Below are 7,500 nucleotides of genomic sequence, written 5' to 3' on the forward strand. Positions count from 1 at the left end.
GTCGACTTTCTCCTCCTCCTCCTCCTCCTCCTCCTCCTCCTCCTCCTCCTTCTCCTCCTCCTCCTCCTCCTCCTCCTCCACCTCCTCTTCCCTTCTTCTCTTCCTCGTCCTCTTTCACTTTCCACTTCTCTTTAAACTCCGAAACTTTTTGACTTAATTACGGCAGAGAGAGAGAGAGAGAGAGAGAGAGAGAGAGAGAGAGAGAGAGAGAGAGAGAGAGAGAGAGAGAGAGAGAGAGAGAGAGAGATCGGAAATAAAATATGCATTCCATCTATCAATAATGCATTTTCTCCCCTCTCTCTCTCTCTCCTCTCCCTCCATCCATCCCCTTTCCTCCACCCATCCATCCCAGCCTCCTTCCCTCTCCCCCCTTTCCGCCCCTCTGCCCGCCCTAGGATAATCTCCAGACTTCCTATTGTTCCGCTGCCTCTAAATAATTAATCACCATGGAAACACCTAACAGGCGTTCACGCAGTTGTCAACCAGACGTGGATGTTGCTACTGCTTTTGTGTGCTACTGGCATTACTACTACTACTACTACTACTACTACTACTACTACTACTACTATTACCACTACTACTACTACTATTACTACTACTACAAGAATAAGTAATCTAAAAAAGTTCATTTGAGTTTGTTATAGTCAAAATTTATGAGGACTATTATGTTTTTGAATAAGAAGCCACATATAACAACAACAACAACAACAACAACAACAACAACAACAACAGCAGCAGCAGCAACAACAACAACGACAGTAGCAGCAGCCAGTCACCTCGCCACGGCCTCCCCGTCACCAGTTCCCCAGCAGCAGGTGTGGTGGCGGCGCGGTGGTCACCACACGCTCACACAACACACTTCCAACCACCATCTGCTGCTGTATGAATCGAAAACATCTCTTTTCTTCTCATTATTAAGTTGGAGAAGAAAGCCTCCCCCTCATGCCTCGCCCCGAGAATGACGGTGCCGCGGGAGTCAGGAGGGCTGCGGCCAGAGAGCGCTGCAGGGACACCGGCGAGCAGCGCGCATGATGAGCGTGGCAACGGCTTGTCAATCAGGAGAGTTGGTCCTTAATTAATGGCGAGTTAGACGGTAACGACCCGCGCCATCAGTCCAGCACCGGTGATCCCCGCACCGCCTGGCGTCACGTCCCCGCCGCGTGCATGGGACGCGTCGCGGCAGCAGCGCGTCACGGTCTCGCTGCAATATATAGCACAAGGTCGCCGCCGAAATGTTATGGACTGTTGCATTTGGTGGTTGCTCTTTAGGTCACAACAATGATCTGGCCCGGGGACATGACGGCACGGTGGTCAGGAGGCAGGGCATGGCAGGGCATGGCAGGGCATGGCAGGTACCGCGCTGTATCCCTCGGCCTGAGGCGGCCGCCAGGCCTGCCATCAGGGAGGGCCGTGGCGTGCGGGGCACCACTGCACGGGATAAAAACACCGGCGTGCACGAGTCTATCGGCGAAAAAAGTATCATGAATATGTGAGGCGAAATCTAGAAAAAAAAAAAAAGAAAAAAAGAAAAAAATGTGGGCTAAAAAAGGCTAATGGCTATAAAAATAATTATTTTTAAAGATAGAGTCGCGGAACACGCACTGTACATTTTTGCGTCGCGGCCCAGCACGCCCTGGCGCGGGCGGCGGTGTGCTGAAACCCAAACTTTTATCCCGACACAGAAAATGTTTCCCCGCACCGCAGCGTGACCGTGGAACGCCACTCCACCACAGCGGCGGCCTTCACGGTAGCGGCGCGGGAACGCACGCCCACCACGCCCGCGCTGGCTGGGGGACAAGCCACTGAGAGAAAACTGCGTAGAAAGAAAGCCGATAGAAAGAAGAAAGAAAAGTAATCAAAGGACAACAATGAGACAACGCGAAGGAAGGAAGGAAGACACTGGAGAACCAATCAACGCCACGACGCCCCGAGAGAATGGCGCCACACACACACACACACACACACACACACACACACACACACACACACACACACACGTTGCCCTCCAGCCACCAGCAGGTCACGTGGGGCACTGCAACACTTCCTTCCACCTGCCACCTGTCCGTCACTGTCACGCGCAAGGACGGTGTGGTGAGCGGCGACACGAGGCGGGTAGCGGTGCGGGGAGAGGCGGTGTGTGTGTAATGCTGTATTTAGGTGTTAGTGCGTCAGTCAGCCTTGCAGGGACGAGGGAAGTGTTTTAAAATTGGTAAGAAAAACTCGGAATGTGGTGTGTCATCTCTCTCTCTCTCTCTCTCTCTCTCTCTCTCTCTCTCTCTCTCTCTCTCTCTCTCTCTCTCTCTCTCTCTCTCTCTCTCTCTCTCTCACAGGCACGTTTTCCCGAAGGCGCGGTGTTTTGTGTCGCCTCTGGGCTGAAGAAAGAGCGCCCAATAAACAGATGCTGACGGAGATTTCAAGATGATTAACACGATGGATGAAGAGGAGGGAAGGAGGCTGGAGAGTGAAGGATGAGGAAGAGGGAAAAGGTGAGGAGGGAAGGAAGGATGGATGATGGAGAGGAGGGAGGGAAAGGAGGCTGGAGGAGGAGGAAGAGGAAAGGGAGTGAGAATGTGAGGATAAAGAAGAAGGGGATAAGGATGGAAGATGAGGAGGGAGGGAGGATGAGGGAGTAGGTGCGATGGATCCGGGGGGATGAGGGGGAGTCCTACTCAGACCAGTGCAGGGTGACAGTAAGAGTCCTGCAGGATGGAGACGTGGTAGGACACTGGAATGACTGGAATAGCTGGAATGATTGAAATGACTGTGACTGGAATGGCTGTGACTGGAATGGTTGTGACTGGAATAACTGTGACTGGAATGGCTGACTGGAATAACTGTGACTGGGATAACTGTGACTGGAATAGCTGACTGGAATGGCTGTGACTGGAATAACTGTGACTGGAATGGCTGACTGGAATAACTGACTGGAATGGCTGTGACTGGAATTATTGCAGCGACCGATTGGAATGACTGTGACTGGAATGACTGTGATGAATGAAATAACTAGAATGATTTTGACTGGAATGACTGGAATAACCGTGACAGGAATGACTGGAACGCCTGGAATGGCTGGAATGAAGCATGTATTGTCCCAGTGTACAAAGGAGGGGAGGAGATCCACTTAATTACAACATACGTACAGACAAAAGAACACAAAGGAACACAAAGGAAGGAAGAACAAGCAGCTACAGACGTGTTGGCCCTAGAGAGAGAGAGAGAGAGAGAGAGAGAGAGAGAGAGAGAGAGAGAGAGAGAGAGAGAGAGAGAGAGAGAGAGAGAGAGAGAGAGAGAGAGAGAGAGAGAGAAATATCACAACTAGTCTTTATATAAACAAAAACAAGAAAAAAAAGAGAAAGGAAAAGAAAAAAAAAGAAAGTTAGCTATTCAGAGAGAGAGAGAGAGAGAGAGAGAGAGAGAGAGAGAGAGAGAGAGAGAGAGAGAGAGAGAGAGAGAGAGAGAGAGAGAGAGAGAGAGAGAGAGAGAGAGAGCAGCAATCCATTAATCCAGCCGCGCATCATTACAGCTCCATCACAGGTCAATGAGTTTCCTCCTGCAACAACCTTTCTTTCAATATACCAAGAAGGCGACGAGGAGGGGAAAAAAAAAGGAAAAAAGGAAAAAAAAAAAAAAGAGGAGGAAAAAAAGGACTGGAACATTATTAAAGTAGCAGAGGGCATCAATAACCAGGAATAACTTACAGGTGCCATACGTATCAAATGAAATAAGTGGATTGTGAAATATTTGGTGATTGAAATGCGTGGGATTGTTGGGAAAGAGAGGGAAAAAAATAATAAAACTGTGCAACTTAACATAGAAAAAAGGAGAAAAAAAAATACTATACAAACACACACACACACACACACACACACACACACACACACACACACACACACACACACACACACATGGAAAAATGAAAGACAGATAAGAGAAAAAAAAGACATCCATGGGAAAAAAAAAGAGCAAAAAACGAGAGAGAGAGAGAGAGAGAGAGAGAGAGAGAGAGAGAGAGAGAGAGAGAGAGAGAGAGAGAGAGAGAGAGAGAGAATATGGGTGATGCAAATATCTATAAAAATTGATATGAGGATGTACCCTTGTGCGTGCGTACGTGCGAGCGAGCGAGCGTGGGTGCGTGTGCGCGTGCGTGTGCGCGTGCGTGTGCGTGTGTGCGTGTGTCTGGAGGGAAAGTGTAATGGTTCTCGATTACCAGATTTCAGGGCGTGGAAGGAAGGTTTGTGAAGGGTCGCGTCACTATCAGATACAGACCTATCCTGGGTATGGCTGTGTGGTGGCCCAGAGGGATGGGGGACGGGACGGGACGGGACGGGACGGGACGGGACGGGACGGGACGGGAGGCAGGGCGGGACAGGGACGAGACGGTGAAGAAGTGAAGACGGACAGAGATATTTAAGGATGCGAGAAAAAAGAAGAGGTAGAAAAATAAAAAAAAACGAGAGAAGTTGTAGTAATTGGGTTTTAAAAGATGGAGAGAGAGAGAGAGAGAGAGAGAGAGAGAGAGAGAGAGAGAGAGAGAGAGAGAGAGAGAGAGAGAGAGAGAGAGAGAGAGAGAGAGAGAGATGTCGTGCTAGCAATGTAAATAATGTGTGTTTATACTTTTCCTACTTTCTCTCCTTCATTTCCTCTTTCTTCTCTCCTTCATTTCATCTTTCATTTCTGTATTCTTTTCTCCTTTTTCCTCTCTTGTTTTTCTGTTTGGTTTCTTCTTGGATTACAAAAAGAAAAAGAGAAAGAGAGATAGAGAGAGAAGCAGAGACAGAGAAAAAGGACATGAACAAAAAAAAAAAAGAAAAAAAACAAACCAAACGAATTACTTGACAAGAGACAATAGATTAAAAAAATAAATAAATAAAAACGATAAATAAAGAATAACAAAATAAATAAAACATAACACACACACAAACTCAAGAAAACAACCCTAAAATACGTTGAATTACCTCGTCAACTATTACCAGGCATCCTTCACTAAACTAATGAACCCCAAACTCAATTACCACGAGCCAATATGACGTCACTCCCCTTCCGTACACGTAAACACTTAGACGTACCAATGGCCGATGGTGAAAATGTTCCGTCCGATGCACCAACAGGGACACGAGACGAGGGAAGGGAAGGGAAGGGAAGGGAAGGGAGGGAAGGGAGGGAAGGAAGGAACGTACGTGTGTGTGTGTGTGTGTGTGTGTGTGTGTGTGTGATAGAAATTCCACCTGAATAACAAAATTTGGACGAGGGAAAATAGAAATGCAAATCGATGAATAAGAAAGCCATCATGTCGGGAGCAGAGAGAGAGAGAGAGAGAGAGAGAGAGAGAGAGAGAGAGAGAGAGAGAGAGAGAGAGAGAGAGAGAGGAGAGAGAGAGAAGAGAGAGAGAGAGAGAGAGAGAGAGAGAGAGAGAGAAATATATCATACATTCAAACCACAGCAGGAAAGACAACCAGCAAACTAACACACACTTATCATTTACGCTACACTAATTACCACCAACAATTAAATTAACTACCTGCGTGAAGGAACAAGACACTACACCGACACCTGGCCACTCAACACCTTGGTAATTACAAACACACAAGAATTACGTAAGAATATTCACCACCATGACACTCTGGAACACACAAGCTCACAGTTCAACAGAGAAGCAGAGGACGGATTAGAAACGAAGGTGGAAGCGAGGGAAGGAGTGAGGGAGGGAAGAGGAGGAGAAAGTAGAGACCGTGTTAGTGGTTTATGCCTTTTACGGGAGTGAGAAAAGCATACGCCGGACCAGGAGGAGGAGGAGGAGATGGAGGAGGAGGAGGAGGAGGGAAGGTTGGCTAAAGGATAGGGGTGGTGTGTGTTGCATGTAGCGAGGTACAGGTTCACTTGAGTACATTTTTTGCTGCTTTTGGGTGTTGCAATGTTGAGTAAAACAGTTTATTAGAGGCAGATATTGAGGCAGGACAACACGGCTCCAGCTGGAAGAGAAGGAAGGAAGGAAGGAAGGAAGAAAGGAAGGAAGGAAGGAAGGAAGGAAGAGGAAATGCACACACAATTAAAAGAAAAAGGAAGAAGGATGACATACAGGAGCAGGAAAGTACGAGTACACACACACACACACACACACACACACACACACACACACATACACAGTTATCGGATCAGAGTCAGCCTTCCCTCCCGTAAAAAGCCTCGGTTCGCAAGTGTCTGAGGTACTTTGGGGGGTGTCCGTCTGCCTCTCAATGCAGCGAGGGAGGCGACCCACCTTAAGCAGCGGGGAGGTGTCTGAGTCAATATTCTTACTCTACACTGCTACGGAGGGGCTTAAGTCACTTGAAAGGCGTTGCGAGGGCGGAGGAGGCGTGGTATTACTTTTAACGCCATATTCTGAAACACCTCCGCGCTACACCTCCGCTCCACTACTTTCAAAAGGCTTTAGTTGAAGTTACACTGGTTTCTAAGGGTGTTACAGTTTATAGTTATAGTTATAGAGGCATATTAACGAGATTTCCACATCATCAACAGGAGAAATAGTCTTGAAAACAGTTGTGGCAAGATAGCAAGGCGTTTCAGACTACGGGCTTTAGTTGTGGTGGTAGTCAGTGGTGGTGTTGGTCAAGGGTTAGTGGAGGTGGGAAGGCGCCGCTGGACTGCTGAGAGTTGAGTGGCGGGGCTGCGGGAGGCTTTGTATGAGGTGACGAGGCGAGAGGCGAAAATTGATGAGGGTGACAAAAATTTGGCGGTGAATGGAGGTGAGGTTACGGCGTGTGTGTGTGTGTGTGTGTGTGTGTGTGTGTGTGTGTGTGTGTGTGTGTGTGTGTGTGTGTGTGTGTGTGTGTGTGTGTGTGTGTGTGTGTGACGGGGCGGCCTCGATTCCTACATCCACACTCTCCCTCCTCCCTGCTTCACTCCCTCACTCTCTCCCCTCCCAGCCCTCGTTGTTGCGGGGCTTTTAAGTCAATCAATCATGCAAGCAACAGCCTCCCGCCCACGACAGCGTTACCGCCTGACACACGACACGCGAGGCACGACACACGACCCTTGGAGCGCGGCCAGGGCAAGGCGACGTCAGTTGGGAGTGCTGCTTTCCACATGACACCTAAACTACCTGACTGAACAAGAACCAGGGGATGTATCTGCCAGAAAGGCAAAACAATAACCGGGTAATACAGACGGTCACACGTGGTATTAGTGATGAGATGGCGAAGTGGTGAGACTGGCTTGACGTAATGGTGATGGACGGAGTATGAAAAGCGTGAACAGCGTGAATACCAGTCCCTTCACCACACACGCTATACAGACTGTCACGTGGGGAGATTAGCGGCACATCACTCTGGCTCACCTCCGCTACCCGTGACACCTCCATTTGTTACTTCTTAATGCTCTCTTCAACACTTTCCCTGAGTCTTTTTTTTTTTTTCTTTTTTTGCCGTTGTGTGCCTTGTATTACAGTGCATGACGAGGCGAGGCGAGTGAGGGAGGCAAGCTGACTGCACCGGTGCGTTGTCG

At 48.5% G+C, this 7,500-nt stretch overlaps 1 protein-coding gene across 1 annotated transcript in view; it reads right to left on the reverse strand.

Annotated features, from left to right (window-relative positions):
* LOC135105147 (uncharacterized) overlaps positions 1-7,500 on the reverse strand; it is a 307,777-nt gene that overhangs the window by 248,660 nt on the left and 51,617 nt on the right. The window lies entirely within an intron of this gene.

This window comes from Scylla paramamosain, chromosome 11 (genome assembly GCF_035594125.1).
Source record: "Scylla paramamosain isolate STU-SP2022 chromosome 11, ASM3559412v1, whole genome shotgun sequence".
NCBI classification, from domain to species: Eukaryota; Metazoa; Arthropoda; class Malacostraca; order Decapoda; family Portunidae; genus Scylla; species Scylla paramamosain.